General features: G+C 36.7%; 1 protein-coding gene and 1 long non-coding RNA gene across 6 annotated transcripts in view; one reads left to right on the plus strand and one right to left on the minus strand.

Moving 5' to 3' along the window:
- The window catches only part of C2H3orf67 (chromosome 2 C3orf67 homolog), a 309,119-nt gene that overhangs the window by 19,030 nt on the left and 269,924 nt on the right, over positions 1 to 20,165 (plus strand). The window lies entirely within an intron of this gene.
- The window catches only part of LOC112619454, a 215,470-nt gene continuing 207,157 nt past the window's right edge, over positions 11,853 to 20,165 (minus strand). The window contains exon 3 of the long non-coding RNA XR_003118224.1: positions 11,853 to 13,737. This is a non-coding gene — a long non-coding RNA (uncharacterized LOC112619454). The remainder of the gene's footprint in view (positions 13,738 to 20,165) is intronic.

A 20,165-nucleotide genomic window follows, 5' to 3' on the forward strand; every position in this document is an offset into this window, starting at 1 on the left:
TCTATGCAAAATCAAGCTTCATTTGTGCCCCAAACTCTAGAGCTTATTACTTTAGCCAAGGCAATATACTGTCTTAACTAATTTAAAAAAAAAAAAAAAACTTGAAGCTTTAATTATTGAGAAATCAATGAGTATCTTAGGTTTAACTTAGTCCTAGCCAGAGAGCAGTTGATATCTAAGTAAACCTGACGACGTCTTTGTTACCCTATTACTGATGCTCTTGACCTATTTAAGGAAAGGAAAACATTTCGAGGGGTGTTGGGGATGATGACTAGTTTTTAAATTCAGTTGACTATAGAAATAGATTCCCTTGTTTTCATATCTGCATGGAAAAACATTTCGATTTTCCAAATGGTTTCAGTTTTATAGTTTTAACAAAGTAAATGTCTTATGGATTAAAGATCAAAATTATTAAATAACATGGGAAAGACATTCTTTCTCCTGACCTTGGGGATTTGTCAGATTGTGAGAAAATATACTAACTCTGTATTTGAATTTGTTGCTTATAGACAATCAAAATATAGTGCTGTTTTAGGAAGTAACGACAGAGATCATGTTTTTACAAGGAGGAAAGTGGAATAACAAGTATGGATTGTCTTTCTGTGCATTGCTGCACTGTTTTTTCCCCCTTAAATGAAAGGGCTTTCTTTCAGCACCCTCAGTGTTTTACTGTGTTTCTGGCAGCGTAGCTCTAGGCTATTTTAAATAATACATTTCTCTAACAAGCTTGGAAAGTCACATAACAGAAAGGTATCTGGCTTCTAAAATTTTTCATTGTCAGAATGGGAGAGGCATTTTGTTTCATAAAGATACGTTTATACATCAAGAAGTCTTCATAAGTGAAGTCTTGCCAGCTGGTTTACAAATTTAGTCATCATTTCCTCAGCATCTCTCTAGGTCTCCCATGCCCGCTGGATGAGTATGCATATGGGATAGTTGGGGCTTGAGAACCAGCAACAGTTCTGCTTGAGGAATTACTCGTTCATTCAGTTGATAGGTAATTGAATTCCTCTTATTGTCAGGCATTGTGTTAGGCATGGGGGATTTGATATACCTCGAATTTGTATACTTCTCCCCACGCTTGCTACTGCCCTCCTAGTCCCAAACCACCATCACATTTGTCTGCCGTATTCTTAGAGCTTCCCAGTGAACTTCCAGCTTTTTCTCTTGTCCTCTTTCATTCTTGTCTCCAGACTGCAGTAGAGTGGTCTTTCTAAAAACCAGCTGAAGTTCCCATTGAACTAAGGATAAACTCCCAACTCACAATACTCCTGGGTGTTCTGGTCTCACCTCTCCCTTCTCATCTCATCGCACTCACTCTGCTGGAAGCTCACAGTTTGGCTGCCAGCCTGCTTCTTTCCTTCCTCACGTACCAGGTGAAGTCCCGTGCACAGTGGTTTCTGTTCCCATCTCTTTGCCTGACTAACTCCTCCTCTTCAGCCTCCTCATCTCAGCTTAAGTGTCCCTTCTTCAGAAAGCCCTTTTATGATTTTCCCTCAACTAAATGAGGTTCATCTCTTCTGCCCTTTCTAGCACCCCTTTCTTTTCCTTCATTACAACTGTAACAGTTTATAATTATTATATGTTTATTTAATTATCTGTCTTTTTGAGTGGACTTCAAGTTTCATGAAGACATGGAGGCTGTTCTATTCAGCTTGATATCCCAGCACCCAACACAAGGCATGACACATAATAGGCTCTGAAATACGGACATACGGGCAGAAGGATGGGTAGACTAATGAATGAAGGGAGAAGCAGCACCCAGTCTCTGTCCTCAGAGGTTACTCTGTGAATGAAAGATCTATTTAAAAGGAAATTTAAATACATATTGATGAATGTTATGATGACATAAGAGCAAGACCTGTGGGGAACATATGAAGTGTTAGGGGGAAGTAAGATTATAGGCTGGGAACTGGACAGATCTGTAGGCAAATTCTGCTTTATCTCTGTGGGACTTTGGTCAAATTACTTAACCTGCCTCACCCTATAGGGTGAGAGTAATAATACCTCACAGGTCTGTCATAAGCATTAAATGAGAAAACTAACGTAAAGAAATAATAATGGCTAACATTAAACACTTATGACATATCAGCATTATTCTAAGCACTTTAATTGTTTTAGCTCAATTACTCCTCAGAATTAGCCTGGATGGAAGGCATAATTATTACCTCTGTTTTATTATTTGAGGGAACTGAAACCTAGAAAGGATAAGGAACTTGCCAGCTACTAACTCTTAGAGCCAAAATTCAAACATGTAGTCTAAATCTAGAACCTATGCTCTGTACCCCCTTGCCAGGCTGCCTTACTTGTAAATATTGTTATTTTTCTATTTGACTATACATATATGTGTAAGTAGTAGATATATAGTAAATATTTTATTTGAATTTTAGTATAAGTTGAAAGAGCTAAGCCTTTTATGTCTTCTCAAGGGGTTTCTCATACGACAATTTTGTCTGTAGAGTTTCAGGAAGGAAAGGTCTTTCTTTCATGCTGAGATATTTCTATCTTTACCTTTATAAGAGCTAAATGCCTGCGAATTAAAGGAAGGACTTTACTCAAATCTTTATTTTATTTGCATTTTGCATCCCAAAGGTGATGAATTCATTTTAGACTTTTTAAAATGAAAACTAGGAAACAACTTTACCTCTTCTTTATTGATTTCTCTTTTTTTCTTTAAGATCAAAAATTATATTATTCAGGATCATACGCCTGTGGATAAGGTTGTTTCAGATCTTCATGACCTGACCAGCCATTATCTAAGCACATTACATTTTGCATGTGGAGCAAAGGGAGTGTTTATTATACTAACACATAGTATGGTGAGCAGTGAAGTAATGGAATTCTCTCATTTTCAGGGTCGAGGTGTCAACCCACAAAAGACTTCCTTGCTTTTTACAAAAATCATCTTAACTTGCTTATTTCACAATATTAGTGGCAGTTTTCTTTTCCAAAATATTTTAGTGTAACTGTGGCTAACAGTTTCACTTGAAGGTAAAACAACAGGTTTTAAAATTTATTTTATTTTTGGTGCCTTCCAAATTGCATCATCAAGGCACTGGGAGGCCCGTGGCTTCCCTGTGTGGTTTGCTAGGTGTTTCAGAGCCTGGGGGCAGACATCTGGTGCACAGGAGGAACACTATGAACCTGAGCTCTTAGAAAACAACCAACCACATCTTGAAATAGAAATTCATTTTCCTCTATTTGATGCTGCCAATCACACTAAATGATTTGGGGATATTACATTTTTGACAGGAATTGTATTCATTTTCTGAATATTGTTGAGCTGCATTAATTCCTTTTTCTATCCTGATTTTGTCATTATCTCAATGAATTTTGAGAGACATTTTGTACTGTTGTGCCTCTAGTGAATTGACGTTATTTTTCTCATTTTCATGCAGCTCAGTAAGTGCGTTTTCAATAAATGGGTTGAAAACACTGAGACCCTGTGGTGTGCATCATGTGCTGTTTGGAGAGGTTAGAATTCTTAGCCCTTGGGTCGTGGAGAATATTATTGCTGTGTACAAGCTTTCACGTGTTGACCCCTTAGCTGTTTGAAGTATTACTTGCATTTGGAATCTGATAAAAGTTGAAAGCAAAAGTTAAATTATTTAAAAAAGAAAAAAAAAAACCCTAAAAGTGTACCTTGTCCTTAGAAATTTTAACTGATCCTTTGTGATCCTTGTATGGCAGTATCCTGAATTTGAAATTGTATCTGAATGGAGTTTAATGATTTTAACGTGGAATTCAATATAGAATTTATGATGCTCATTCCAGAGTTTTTATCTTTTCCTTTTGCTGTGCTTCCTAGTTGTGTGGCTTTGGACTCAGCACTTTAATCTGGTGTTTCCATTTCCTCACAGTAAATGGTAATGTGAACTCTTTTATTTTAATGGCCGGAGTTAATTGAAGACATTGGTCTTTTTCTAAGAATTTTAGGGAGTTTAGGTCCGTGTAGACCTCAAAGTTTCCTCTTTCATTTCTATAATATGGAAAATTGGACATCCTTCCAAACAAAGCTTTAGCATCAAGCTAATTTAATGAAAGTTACTCTTACGTTACTTTTTCCGTACTGCTACTAGTGAGCTAGACAAAGAGGTCAGAAAATAAATCTAATAGAAGTTTCAGAGTCTTCTACCCTATTGAATTTTGCTCCTACCTTTCCTTCTTCAGTGACATTGGAGACAGTAGGCTCCTTTGAAACTTTAAACTAAGTAAAGTGAATATGGCCTCACAGCTGCAGACCTGATCTTTTCATATGTCATCGGTCTTCTTCAGCCTCTTTAAAGCCACTGGAGTTGAGAGAATACCTAAATTTGATATCTTTAGGTCACAATGACATTAGTGAGAGCTTTTGAGATTGTATCCATTTAACTACGCACAACTCTTTCTGTGGAAAATTTGCTTTCTTATCTTTTTGGTCATTCAGTGCCTTCCTTTAAAGAAAATAGTGATTGCTTTGTAGCATTTTAAGTTATTTGTAAAAGAGATATTAACCAAATGCAAAGAATTATTATGTTATCCAGTGAAATATTTTATGTCACCAAGGGAATACATCTCTAAACTATGCATTGAGAACTAGACAACAATGGCCAGTAGTAGCTCTTTTTTAAACTAGAAGTATTGTACACTAAAGTGGCAATAACATTTCATTAATATTTTGAACACATCTCATGGCTAATTTCAATTTCTATTTTTTCTTCTTAAAATCATCAGTATTTAAATCTCATTATTTTAATTATGTCAAATTAAATGTACTTGCATAATCAGTATATTTTGTTACATGCATTAGTAAAGAGAGCACTTTAAGATACTTTGCATTCTGACTTTCTTAATATATTAAATTTGCATGCCTTAAAATAGGTTTTATGTGGAAGTTTTTGATAACATATGTGGTAAGTATATAAATCAGATGCATATCCTTTATCTATTAAACATATGTTTATGAAAAGTTTTTTTTTCCTGTTTCTTAGTTTGGTTCATTTTGCTTTTCTAAATTATTTTTACAATACTCTTTAAACAAACTAGATGCATGTTCAAAGCTAAAAGAAAAGAAAAGAAAAAATGCACATATACAAATATTTGGAAGTGTTTTTACTATGTAAAACAAAATAATAAAAGGCCATACATTTGTTAAGCCACTGTGCAGTTAAATGTTTGCCATATCAATTTTCAGGGCACAAGTCAGGGTCCTGTGATGGGTCAGATTATAGACTTGGGAGTTACTGGCTCTACCACTTATTAGCATGGTGACCTGGGGTAAATTCCTGAACATCTTTGTATGTCAAAGCCTCATCTGTACAATGGGGGTGATATTTATATGTGTTTTTTGGGTAGTTAAGAGGGTTAAATTCAATAATGCCAAATTCTAAGTGCACAGTATATTTTAATTTATAATTTTTGTATTCTTTCAATATAGATAAGAGTACATTGCTATTTAATTTTTAAATTGTTCTTCTGAAACATTTTGAGACAAACTGGGCATGTCTGCTTTCCTTGTGAAATTTTCATGCTACTTGTCCCTAAAGACAGATGGAAAAGCAGCTTTTTCTTGGCAGCCTGCTTGACTATTGACTTATGCAAGTTCTCTATTTGGAAAGAAATGGTTGGCATAAACATGAAGAAAAAAGTGATTGCTATTGTTTTGGTATGGATGCTAGTTATTTATTTAAAAGACAACTGCAAGAAGTCCTGGCATCAGAGTCCTGGTATGAAGGGAGTTACAGGTGACCAGACCAAGTGTAGAACCATAGATAGAAATGTTCAACTGTGAAGAAGCAGGACCTAGGAAAAATAGATAAACGGTAGACTTCCAGTGACTTAATGCATAATAAACGGGGCTTTCCCATTTTCCACTGCCCCTGTTTGCCTTCACTAACAGTGATGATTGAATCCAATTCATAGCAAATCACAGATCCTCCAAATGCACTCCCTTTTTTGATATGGCAGTGCCAGGTAGATATGTTTCTTCGATGCCATGATATGTAGCTCACTTTTTTTCCTTTGGTCAAGAGAAATGTGTCCCTGGTTTAGTTCTTCTTCCCTTTCACTGTATTTCATTTTTATTCTGGTAGTTAATTAAATTTATTGTTAGCAATTCAAGTATATCATGGCATCTTATGAAGTCATTTGGCTTTAATAAGTTGGCTAGTTGTAAATACAAGAAGAATCCCCCTTTGGGAAGGACTGGTATCTCTAAGGTTCCTGATTTCTGTATTTTTTTTTCCTCATAAATTGTGAAGTTTCTGAATTGGATGTAAAAATATCTCAGATTCTTTGGATTCATAGAAATGACTGATAGAATGGCATACATGTAGTAAATTACAAATATCTTATAATAGCACTTATACATGTCTGTTATGGCATGTATTACATAATGGTCTTGTTATCTAGACATCTCAGCAACCAACTCTCCACCTCCAAATAGACCATGAGATCTTGAGGGGCCAGAGCACTTATATCCCAATGAAGCTACTATTGAACTTCCCATTTCTAAGCCCCATTTGTAAAAGACATTGCCCAGATATTATAATAGACATCAGTAGAGTTCATTGGACTTTAGACTGGTTATAGTATAGTACCTATCATGGTAGTACATGATCAGTAAATGTTAATTTCTTTCTTTCAGTAGGTTTCTAATTCTTTGCATTATTAGACTTCCCTTAATTTGGCTTCAGTTTGTTCTGTGGTATACTTCTTTTGGGAGACAGAATGAAGATATGGGTGGCCTAAAATTGGTAAGGTAGTAATACTCACATTTAGAATTTCCACTCATAGAAAAGGAGTTTTGGAGCTAGCTAGAGTTAGATAATTAAAAATCATCCAATCCATTGCTTTTTAGACACTTCTGAATCCCCTCTGTTACTTCAAACAAAACAATTCATCCTCCCTTTTTTTAATCTTATGTGCATTTTGGGATGAAAATGTTTATATGTTTTATGTAAACAGGATGCCATTGCTCCCTCATAAGGTTGAAATCCACTGATATGGTTCAACCTTCTTTTTAAAATTGGGCAATAATACACAGTCAAATAAAGCTGATATTGCAATTTTCAACCACATTTACATTCCATGTTTTAAGCTACTCTAACGTTTGTTTTTACTTTTTAAATGATCAGTATTTGAACTTTAAGTTTTAGATTTTGGTCTTAGCCTGGGTCTGTGGGAAAAAAATCAGGATTTCCTGCAGCCCAAGCTTCTTTATCCAGTTGCCCCACAAAGTTGGTGGTCACTGGGTACTCTAGGCTTCTGGATCTGATCTCAGGCACCTCTCTCTCCGTAATTCATTCCACTCCTCCTCCTTGCCATAGCCACCTTGGTTGCTGAGCACCTTAGAAGCTCTCAGCCTTTGGCTCAAGTTTTTCATCCAACCTAATCCCACGTCTCCACTTTTTGAACCCTAATCGTTCTTTAAGGTCCAACTCAAATGCATTATCTTTCATAAATACTTCCCATATCCTCCAGTTGTAGTAACGTCTGTGCTTCCTCGGTGTTCTCATAATTGTGTGCATGATTACTTTGAGGGCAGGGACTACATCTTGTCATCAGTATAATCCCTACAGCACTTAGAAGAATTATCTGTGCATGATTGGTCCTCAGTAGTGTTTGTTATACTATATTGTACTGAAATGTGTTGATACACTGTCGATGTTGTTCTTTGATTAGAAAAAGACAGGAAAACAAACAAACAAAAAAACAAGAATTAGAGTAGAAAGCAGGTGAACAGGACTAAGAAAGTGTTCTGTTTTCCTTTTCTCAATTCTTAGTTCCCGAAAGACTAGTGACTGAGCTTTAATTTAACCTTTTAATTTGCTCTGCCATGTATAAAGTGCATTTCTCTCTACCACAGCTCTACTGGCAGAATGGTAACTATATTAAAGAATGCGTAAAGGCAGGAGAATTTAGGTAATGAATGAATTTTGTTAAAATGGTCATGTGGGTAGAAGTATATTCAAGTAAATGTTTTCAAGGCCATACTAAAGCTGTCGAACACCACAGTTGACTCTTAGATAAAAACTCTGAGTTTGAGTATAAGCCTACAATAGTGGTCCCCAAAGACAACTTTAATTAAAACCAAATAGTCTGCCCTTGTTTACTAGAACACATTAGTGACCTTCGTTTTATGTCATTTCATATTAAAAAGATATTATAATAAACTATTTCAAACAATGACAGTAATGTGAAATTCTCAGTATAGTAAGTGGTTGGTTGCATTTATTAGCAGTAAGTAGGAACAACCTTTCTGTTTCATGTACATAGATGTTACCATTCTCTTTTTTTGAGGTTAAATGCCATTGATCTATAACTTGGAATGTAAACTATCTCTTAGCATTATTTAAAACCATATGTGATTATTGATATGCTACAAAGAATGATTTGAAATAAATATATGAATTCACTGTGTTTAGAAACTGACATGTTAGCATAAACTTTTAAAAAGCTTTAGCAGCTCGATTCTCTATTATGGAGCATCTACAAATCTTATCCAATTCCCTGGTTTTTTTTAAGGAAAAATCCTGAAGCCCAGAAAAGGGATGTGACATCTCTCAGGCTGCATTTTCTTAGTGGCAAAACCAGGACTAAAGCTCTGGACTTTTGACTCTCTAGCCTCTTTTCTTGATATCTTTCCTGCCTTTTAGTGCTTGAGTTGCAAAAAGGTGAACATGTATTATGATTTCATAATCATGGTTTATGACACTTTTAAAAAATGAATTTATTTCTGCAAGTACTTTGAACTCTCAAATGCGGAAGGTCAATTCTGTTATGATACCCCAGGTTTCTACTTCTCTCTCATTCCTCTGCTTCAAAAATCAACAGAAATAAGTCAGATTCTTTGCTTGGGTCAGGATTAGCAAGGCAAAAAACAAAGCAACTTATTTTAATGACCATTTGATTGTGAGGGTCAGATATCTATTTACATTATTTCAAGTAAAAAGATATGTACTGGAAGAACATGGAGAGATCTTAAGGAACCCAACCACAAAAATTGGTACAGACCTCGTGGGAGGTGAGAGTTGTCAACAGGTCTCTCTCTCTCTTTGTCTCTCTCTTTCTCGCAGCTACTTTCATCTCTCATTTTGTTTGTAAGTCTGCTGCTCAGTTCTTCTGTTTCATTCTGCAGACCAGCTTTTTCTGATTTCTTGTCATTGTGTATGTGGACAATAATGGCTACCAGTACATCACTCTATCCCATCATTGTGTGACCAGGTTCAGTCTGTGTATCTGCTGGTTCAGAGATTTGAAATAAGAATCGGGACTGGTCCTTAGGGTACTTTTAAGCTAAGTGCTCTAAAACTGGTTTCAATTTTAGAAGTTTTAAGCTGGAAGAGATTCCATAAGAAGGCAGTGTAGGCAGGGTGGGCAGATGGACTGATACACCCACTCCACTGCTCTTTAATTATAGACACTTGACAGTCACTTTAGAATTTATTTTTCTCTCAGTCACCTGCCAGTGACTTCTACAGATATTCCTGAGCCCCTCTAGTGGCATTCATGGGTAAATGGTTACTGAAATTTTTCATTATAGTCAGATCTATTATACTTTGATGCCAGTCTTGTCGTGGGTCATGTACTTTATTTACCTGGAATCCTAAGGTTGTCTTAATGGTACTGTCTAAATTTTCTTAATTTAGATGCACTGTGCAGTCATTTAAGCACTAAGCTATAGTTCTTTAGTGTTTCTCTAGCTAAATAATAACACTGATTAGAATGGTTGGATTTATTGAACATCTATAATACATTAGGCCAAGGAACCTGGACTGCTTCTATCTTCCATCTAGGGCCTTAGAGTCCTCTACTGGATCCTGTATATCTGGTCAGCAAGCAAAAGAAAAGAGAGCCTGGAGGAACACATGGGAAGATGTTTGGGGTCACAAATGTAAAGCTGTATTTGCCAGGTTTGCTAAGATGGTTTACAAAGTTTCATACATAGCTGTCTCACGTTACCTAAGAGCTACAGGTAGGATGCAGCTCTGCTTTATCTATAGGGTGAGTATGTATCTGGTCTGTGTCTTCTCATTCCAGAACCCAGATAGAACAAACAGCCCCTATCTGGGACATACTGTGCATAAGGCGAGAGCAGAAGAGGAAGAGTCTGAGCAGAACCACACAATTGAATTTAAAGCTTCTCCTCATATTTGTGTGGCACATGTTATTTCTACTTACATTCATTGGCCAGCCCAGTTAACATGGCCAAGCCTAGAATCAACAGGGCAGGGATGTATTCAGTCTCCTATGTAAAAGGGAGATAGCAGATAATCGTGAACAGTGATAATTTACTATAAACACACACACACACACACACACACACACACATATTTCATGCAATTATCACAGCACTCTTAAAAGTGGATATTATCATTATTACACAATTTATTAATTTAACAAATATATATGAGCACCTATTGTGTTCTAGATCCTGTGGCTCTTGAGAAAACAAGAGTCAAGTGAGGACTCTCCTATCCTTGTCTCTTATGCATTGGTAATATGGGTTTATTTTATTTAAAATGTTATGACTATCAGATATACTTTATTGTAAAACAAAAAAATTCTCAAACTCTTTGGGATCAGGATCCCTCTGCACTCTTAAAAAATATTGAGATCCCCAAAGGACTTTTCTTTATGTGGGTTGTAGCTCAATATTTACCATGTTGGAAATTAACACTGAGTGATTTAAAAGATATTTATTATTTAGAAATAATAATAAATCCATGACATGTTAGCATAAATACCTATAAAAACCTATACATAAAATATCTATATTTTCCAAAATTATACTTACAAAAATAATTTAGTGAAGAGTGAAATTATTTTACATTTTTGCAAATCTTTTTAATCTCTGGCTAAATGTTATAGAACACAGGTAGATTTTCCTGTCTGCCTCTAATTCAGTCTGTTGTGATATAATACATCATGTCACCTTTTGAAAAACGCCACTATATGCTGTAAGAGAATGAGAGTGAAAAACAAATAACATGTTAGTATTGTTATGAAAATGGTTTTGACCTCACTGAGTTCCTGAAGGAGTCTTGCAGACCCTTAGCTATCCCCAGACTACTCTTTGAGAATTAAGAATCTCTTAACCACATTTTGAAAACTGCTATCTTAAAGTATACACTAAAAGCAAATACATGACATCCTCAGTACACTTTGAAAGTGTCACCATTCTGCTAATCTGTTTTGTAAATTAGGTAGCTTTATCATTCAGGTGGGCTAACTGCTCTAACAGATAATCCCCAAATCCCAGTGGATCACTTAACACAGTGAAGCTTCATTTCTTGTTCATATCACAATTCATTGCAGGCCAACAATAGGAGCTCTGTCCTGCAGTGTCATTTAGGGAGACCTAGGCTGCTTTCATATTCTAATCTAGGACTGCATAGTCTTCTGCTGGATCCTCCATATCCCTTGTTTGTCAGCAGACAAGGGAAGAGAGAGCCTGAATGCTTTCATATTCTAATCTAGGACTGCATAGTCTTCTGCTGGATCTTCCATATCCCTTGTTTGTCAGCAAACAAGGGAAGAGAGAGCCTGCAGAATCACTTGGGAGGATGTTTGGGGTCAGGTTCCCCTGGCCAGAACTCATGCGTCACCTGTAAAGCATTGCGGGCTAGGAAATGTAGTCTGGTTATATGCCCAGGAGAAAAGGAAACAACCAGGCTTAGCCAAGACACACCTGCCTCCACCAGAATAACCAATTTATTCTGATTATTCTTGTTCTATACATAAATAAGTTAAAACTTGATTATTTGTTTTCAGCTTTTTTGCTGTTACAAAACTTAAGTGGCATACAGGGTAAAATAATAACACTTATGGTTTGAGACAAGTTATAGGGTCATGCAATCTAAAATTTTTTTAAAAAACTTTATTTTGAAATAATTTCAAACTTAAAGTTACAAAAATAGTACAAAGAACTACCATATACCTTTCACTCATATTCACCAATTATTAACATTTTGCCACATTTGCCTTTACAGTTTTTTTGTATGTGTGTGATCCTGTGTGTGTATGTGTGTATACACATTTTTTTCCTCAAGCTATTTGAGAGTATGTTGCACACTTTGTACTCCTTTATTAAACACTTCAGTATATATTTACTAAGGACAAAGACATTCACTACATGACCACAGTACAATTTTCAAAACCATTTAACATTGATGCAGTACTACTACTATCTATGGTATAGACATACTGTCCTTCATAGCAATTATGTTTTTGATCCAGAATTACACAGTACCTTTAGTTTTCACTTGTCTCCCTTAATTTGTAATGGTTCCTCAGCCTTTCTGTGTCTTTCACATCAATGACACTGCTGAAAAGTACAGGTCAGTTATTTTGTAGAATGCCCCTTAATTGAGTTTGTCTGATGTTTTCTTATGATTAGATTCATGTTATGCATCTTTGGCAAAATATACTGTAAAGTGATGTTGTGTCCTTCTCAGTGCAGTTTATCAGGAGGCTTATGATGTTTACAGCTGATGTTAACTTCAACCACTTGGTTAAGGTGGTCTCTACCAGGTTTTCTCATAGTAAAGTTACTGTGTTTTTACTTTAATATTAGTTGAGTCATTTGTGGGGCTATAATTTGAGACTATATAAATATCTTCTTCCTCATTAAGCTCTCATTCACCAGGTTAGCATGATGATTCTTGCCTGAACTAATTATTACTATAATGGTTACAAAATAAAGTGAATTTTTAAGTTATTTTCTAGTAACACATGGAAGAACCAAGTATGGTGGACATTTATTAGTTGTCTAACTAGCATACTTTGCCTCATTTTTCTCTTCCAAAAATTATGTGATCTTTGTTTGGGTATCTCCCCTGGCCAGTGCAGCCTATGTGTGTCTAGTAAAATGGATCACAGTCTAGCCCCTGGAGTGAGCTTTGATTGATAGGTCAATTAGTGCATTTCATTTATTTAGCCACATTATTCTTTTAGGAATGGGAATCTGACCTATGCTGGGCCAATTGAGTGACTTTTATTACTCTTGTTTGGGATGCTGGACTGGGCTGCACTCTGTTTGTAGCTGGCACCCATCCTGTGACCATGAGGACAGAACTGATACCGGATGGCAGAAAGAGAGAAACAGAGAAATTGGGTCATTGATGACAGCTTTGAGCAGCCGAATCAATCAGTCCTGAAGCCCGCCCTACCTCTGTGGTTTCCAATAATGTGAGCATTCCATCTAGGTGAATTAGCTCAAGCTGGATTTTCTATTAACTTTTGACATAAAAGAGTCCTAACTGATACTCTCATAAGTAAATGCTAATCGCTGTTTAACCTGGAATTTAAAAAATTGTAAGGAGGATGTATGAGACTTTTCCAGTATCCAACAACGACCAAAAAATGGATGTAGGGTTTTTTGTTTTGTTTGTTTCTCCTCAGCTTGGTGATGGAACCATGTCATAGGTCACTAAAGATTGTAATATCAGAATCAGCAGTGTATATTCCATTTGCCAAAAGGCACTTGAGTTAATTTTTAGTAGTAAAGTTGCTAAAGTTGTGTGATGGGACTAGTGTCATTTGGACTCATTTCTGTTCACCACACCAACTTGAGTGAATTAAAGCACAATGGGAGCTTCAAGTGCAAGTTTGTTGGGATGTCACAGGAAGCTCACGGACAGTGATGCAGCTGGACGTGGAAGCCAGTACTAGAAAGCCTTAAGCACTCTCCATCTTTCATCTCAGCTTTTTCTGTGTTTTGTTCCATGTCCAGTCCACCAGGCAATTTCAAAATTCCTAGAGGGAGAATATGATTGTGTTAGTTTGTGTCAGGCATTTACCCCTATTCAGTTCAGTTGTGCTCATTAGTGTAAAAATGATTTTAGAAGACCTAGCCCTGTGGGTAAAGAGAAGATTTCAGAGGGTTAGTCAGGAAGAGACTCCAGAGTTGGCCACTAGAGAAACATCTGTGGATGCCACAGCCAGCTGAGGGCATAATTGTAAATAGGAAAAATTGGTTTGTGATGCCTTTCTTCTTCCCTTTCAGGACCCGTCTCTTCATCATTAGCCTGTGTTTCTCTCATTTGAATTCTTGCTAAGATGCTAACTAATAAGATCTTAAGGATTGGATTATAAGCACTTCCAGGATGTTTTCTGTTGTTACTGTTTTACTAAGGCAGTAGTTCTTAAAGTGTAGTTCCTGCATGAGCGGCATTGGCAAGCTTGGAACTTGTTAGAACTGCAAATTCTCAGGCCCCATCCCAGACCTACTGAGAGAGAAACTGGAGATGACCCAGCAATCTGTGGGTTAAAAAACTGTTTTTAAACATTTTTAGTTAACAAGTAACAATTGTACATACCTGTGGGATACAGATTCCATATACATGTATTTCAGTGTATATATACAATGTGTAATGATTAGAGTAATTAACATCCATTACCTCATTTATTATTTCTTTGTATAGTAAACATTCACAATCCTTTCTTCTAGCTTTTTGAAAATGTACAGTAAATTACAGTTAATTGTCTTCACCTTACAGTGCTACAAAACACCAAAACTCATTTCTTCTATCTAGCTGTAGTTTTGTATCTGTTAACCAACTGCTTCCCATACTCTTCCCATCTTCTCATACCTAAAATTCTACTCTCTGTTTCCATGAGCTTAGATTTCTTGTTGGTCCTCACATATGAGCGACAGCATCTTTCTGTTGTCACTTAGTTCACTTAACATAATGTCTGACTTAGTTCACTTAACATAATGTCCTCCAGCCTCATTCATGTTGCTGCCAATGACAGGATTTCATCCTTTTTATGGCTGGATAGTATTCCATTGTGTATATATACACCACATTTTCTTTGTTCATTCATTCATTGATGGACACTTAAGTTGATTCCGTATCTCAGCTATCTCTCAGCAATCCATATTTTTAACAGGTCGTTCAGGTGATCCTGATACACTTGAAGTTTAAGAACCACTCATGTAGGGAATTCCCAAAAACCCACAAGGTAGCCAGAACCCAGGATCTGGCTTCTTCCCAGCATTTTGTCCCAGCTTGGGGATCCATTGGTACTGCTTGGATATGGAAACATGGTCATAAGTTCCCTGCCCATTGCTTCAAAAGAGAGTCCCAACCTCGGGCTTCTAAAGAGTAAAACAGACTTCAACAGCAGAAAGGTTGTTGTCCCCAGAACTAAAGCCTCCGTCTCCTTGGTTTAGCCTTGAGAACAGACCACCATGTGTCTGGCATTTTTTAGAAATTTGCCATCTTATGGAAAGAAGTCTGGATGTCTGTGAGGCCTCGTTCTAAGACTGTATATGTACTTTTATGAAAGACATTCAGGAACACAACTAATTCCTAAAGTGAGGTAAATGTGAATAAACTAGAGGATTAGATCTGCTGTTTCTAGGGGACTCCTCCTTCCTCTTTCCTTCTTTTCCTCTTCCTTTTTCTTTCTCCCCTTTTCTGCCATTTTGTTTCTTCTTTCTCTTCCTTTTCTCCCTCATCCTTTTCCCTCTTTCTCTTACTTTTCTTCTCTTTGTCCTCGCTTCCCTTCCATCTATCTTTATTCTTGCCCTTTGCCTTTTACTTTTATTCCTCTTGTTCCAAATTTTTCTTTTCCTTCTTCCTTTCCTTCTCATTTCTTATCACTCTTCAGCTACACTTCTATTCTTGTGGGAGTAAACTTACTCAACAAGAGAAAGTGGGTGCCTGAGGGCCATAGGAAATGGTAAATGCTATTTCTATCATCATGGCTGCAGACATCTTTAGACACCCAAGGCACCTGCAGGATTATTCAGTGTCTGAGCCTGCCCTGTCCCACACCTTTTCAGCAAGAACTCAACCTTAGGCTCTTCAACCCTTAGTCCCTTCATCCTCACTACTCCACCCACATCCTAACCTCAGAAATGAGCTCGCACTGTCCTGTACTGGTAAATGTTTAACACTTGGCTCTGGGGTGGTGATGGAGTATTGAGGTCCTGATGCTTACTTAGTACTTGATAGTTTCTGCGGTGTAAATACTTCCACCATGGCTGCTTTCAAGCTACCAATCTGACATCACTGAATGTGGAGCTGGGTGGAGATGCTCACCATGGAGCCTCACAAACCAGTCAAGCGTACTACTAATGAGGGCCTTACACAGCCATGGTCCATAGGTAGTACTACTGCCTTCCACCATTATGTAGTACTATTACCATATGTAGTACTACTGCCTTCCACAATTAATGCAGATAATTGAGGGTTAGCCATTAGTAAATAAATTACTCTCATTTGAAACATGAGATGTCTGTTAACTCCTTAACAGGCTCATTTTTTTTTGACAGCCATTGAGATAATTAAAGGCAGCAGCATATTATAATTGCCACAACACTACCTTTTAGTTTGATTAAATAAAATTTAACTGCAAGTACTGTCAAAAATAATTTAGACCTTTCAACAGTTACCCTCTTTTTACTTGTGAGTCTGAGCTTGATATCCCTATGAATTGACAATACTATATGGATTGTAGATATCATAAAGTTGCCATTAATATTTAGTTAAAAAGTAGAATATTATCCAGTCACCTTATCTTTTTTATTTGCATTCTACATCATCTCTGGTGGATTTTTATTATTTTTAAGTAGCTTCACATTATGTTTTATGATACATTTCTTCCTGTAACAGTTTTGCATACAGATGGAAATGTTGGAAATCTAGTTTAAGGTTGATCTTTTTTTCCCATTTTGTTATGTGATTGATCTGGTCAGTGAACAAGAAATTCTTCAAGGCCATCCATCACTCTAGGCAGCAGCTGAACTAAACCTTCTAACTCACTGCTTGCAGTCAGTCATGCAAGATTTGGGTTATAAATATTGAATGTGCAAACAACTGTTTAAATTAGCTGTCCTATCTGTTTTATGCAATTTCAGTAGAAAAGCAAGCTGATATATTGTTTAGTGGCAAGCAGTAGAAGACAGTGAATTCAGTATTATCCTTCCATACGTCATTGAATTCATCCTGTTGGCAAATATTTAAAATAGTTAGATCAAATTAATTCTCGTTCCCTTAAGTTAAATGAGAACTAAGGCAACTGAGCATGTAATTTATGTAGTATTTTTGGTTTTTATATTCAAACAGTAGGAAGACTGTTAGTAATTGTACATGTAGCCATCTGTCATAAATATGGTAGCCAATTGTTAAATGCTTAGTTCTGTGAATTTTGTTACCTCTTTGCAATAACAAAAATAGCTTAATATTTGGAAAATATTTGGGCAGGAAGGAAAATAGCAACTGGCTTATCCTACTATTCCTGGTAAGCATCTAGAATATTGAATATGTGCAGGTGTTAGTACTTCTGCTACTTGGAGTTGTAACAAGTCTCCATACTTTCACTGGTATTGATATATGTAATAGATAAAATGCAGACTATTTGTAGTGACTCCTAAAAGCCTTTCTGTGTGTAATGAATTTAGGTAAACTTCCATAATTGCTCTCTGTGTTTAAAATTTATTTTTCAATTATATGATGCTGGGAACATCCTTTCAAGTAGCAGACATGTATCTAAGCCTACATAAATAACATAAGTGAACTGCTTACCAAAGAGAAGAGTGTTCAGTAGCATGTGTCTCTTAGTAGTTGGATCACAATCTAACATAAAACTTGGACAAGATTATAAGTTACTTCCTGTGACAAACACTCTTCCATTTTTCTCTTCTTTCTTGAACAGAATTTTGGTCAGGGTAGCAATGAGCCCAGCTAAATAGACTCACCTTCCTAGAGCCCTTGTAGCTAGCAATGGTCACATAACCTAGCAACGATCGATGAAGTGCAAGTGGAATTCTATCGCGGGGTCTCCAAAGAGAGCATTTTAAAAGGGACAGACTCAGCTAATTTGCTCCTTTAGCCCTTTGTCTTTTGGTGTGTTGCTCTCTCCTGTGATACACTTCTTTTTATGATTTAACATCTAAGTTTTCAGGAAATTATGCGTTCTGTCTTTTAAAACAGTGTCTACTTTAGAATTATAAAATTAAACTTTTACTTATGTCCTTATGTGGAAATAAATTGAACCAGCCTTACCGTATTAATAAACCACATTACATAAAAATCTAAGAACAGTACTGGTGAATAATTTTAGTGATAACAATTGCAACTGCAGGGAAAAAAAAAGAATTTTCTTAATCTCATCTCTCAAGTCTTACTTCTCTTTTTAATTTCTACTTCCTTTTTCTTTGACCAATTGCTGTGTTTTCTTACCCTTCAAGTGCCTGTAGTCCGGTGGAAGAGGCCAATTTATAAACAATTATAATGCAGTGTTATAAGTTCTAGAAAGATGTGTCTAAAATGCAAATCTGATTTTATTATTTTCTTACTTGAAAGCTTTCCATGAGCTTTAATGTGGTATTGAAGGTCTTTTCATTCTGGCTCCAATAGCCTTGTCCAGTCTTCACTCCCTTCTTTTTCTCAGCGTATTTCCTCAGCCTTATGCTGTCTAAAACCACTGGACTCTTGGTAGGATCCAGAAACTATCACATACTGTCATTCTTTCATATCCTTGTGTATCCTTTCACTTCTATACCCTTTTTTTTCATCTCCATCTGTGAAATCCCACTCATTCTTCAAAACTGACTTGTCTTTACGGTGTTCCGTGACTCTTCCAAGTTGAGTTAAAGACTACTTCATCTTGTATGCTTCTCATAACATTCTTTTTATACTTCTATGATAGCATTTATTCAGTCAATTTATAGTTACAGGTCTGTCTTTCCAAGTAGACTGTGAGTTCTATGAAGAGATAAGCTATACTTTATTTTGAAGTGCCAGTATCTTAGCAAGTGCCTGGAAAGGAGTAAATACTCAAGTATGATTTTATAACAAGTAAATAAATTTAAACTCTCTGCACCTTTCATTGAGTACTAGGATTAATTGTTCATAATTAGTTAATTATTTACCTGTTCCTTAAATGTATCCCTGTGAAAGAAATGCTGCTGGTGATGAAATAATCTTCATCAATTACCTAACAAATAATTGTCCATCTGGGTCATCTCTGCATCTGCTTTTACTCTAACCCATGACTATGGTTTTCTTGCTTCTTTGTATGTCTTTTATTTTTGGATTATGTACCATACAGTGTGTGAAAGAAAAGTAAATTCTGAAATAATTAACACTTACCTCCAGAAAAGACCCTTTCTCTTTTAGGCTGATGGAGGTGGATGCTGAGTCAGTCTGTGATTAGGCTGAGTCTGGGTTTTTTTGTAGCTTCATTTGATTTCGTTTTTTACTACCTTCAAGTCTTTTGAGGGTGAAGTCAGATAGTTCCCTTTAGTAGGGCTTGAATCTGACCACAGGCAAGATTTGTCACATTTACAGATATGTGACCAACTTTCCAAAGTGTGGGGGTCTTCCTGCAACATCTATCACTCCATTAATCTCCAGGGTTGATTTGGCTGATCTGGCTGGCTAGGTGGATTATCCCTTCCTCCCTCACCACTCCATGTGTGTCCCTCTGAAGCTGTAAGCTTGGTCAAAGACGATTTTCCTTAATAGAGGAGGACTGTTCTTCAGTCATGAGTATAGGAGTGGCTGAGCTCCCCTTTGAACAAGCTCTCAAACTATGGGGTTCTTTCTCTACTTTGTAGCCCAGATACCGGCTCATTGGACCATTAGGGAGTTCTCTTTGTTTCTTTGTCTGCCCCTGGCTTCCTGAACCTTAGGAAATCTTTTCTCTCCCTATTGTCTGACCTAAGCTTACCTACCAATAAAGGTTGCCCTATACTCTGAAGGCCTAAAATTCCTTGGAGAGGTCTCCTTCACCTCTCCCGACCACTCCCAGCCTCCAGTAGCTGAAGTCTCAGAGTGCCTCAGGTGAATTTCCACTCTCCTTTTCCACTCTCCACATTCCTGAGCACTTAAAGACCCACAGGAAAAAGTTGGCAGGCAAGTGCAGAATTGCTTTGTAGGCGGGGCTTCTTGGAATTCTAATCCATCATGTCAGCCTACATGCAGCTGTGAAAAGTTTGGCTGTTTTTTTCTTACCCCCATCCTTGGCTGATTCCCTGTCCTTCTCTTGTCCTGCTAGAGATAAGAACAGCCATGGGTCTTTCCTCTGAAGCGCATTCATTTGTGAAATGTAGTTCATTTAGGTCTTTTTGTATCTCACTCTCTGGTGGATTCTTTTTGTTCTCAAGTGTTCATAATTTTATTTAAGCTCCCAACCCAAATGTCCATCAGCAGGTAAACAGATAAGCAAAA

This window comes from Theropithecus gelada, chromosome 2 (genome assembly GCF_003255815.1).
Source record: "Theropithecus gelada isolate Dixy chromosome 2, Tgel_1.0, whole genome shotgun sequence".
Lineage (NCBI taxonomy): Eukaryota > Metazoa > Chordata > Mammalia > Primates > Cercopithecidae > Theropithecus > Theropithecus gelada.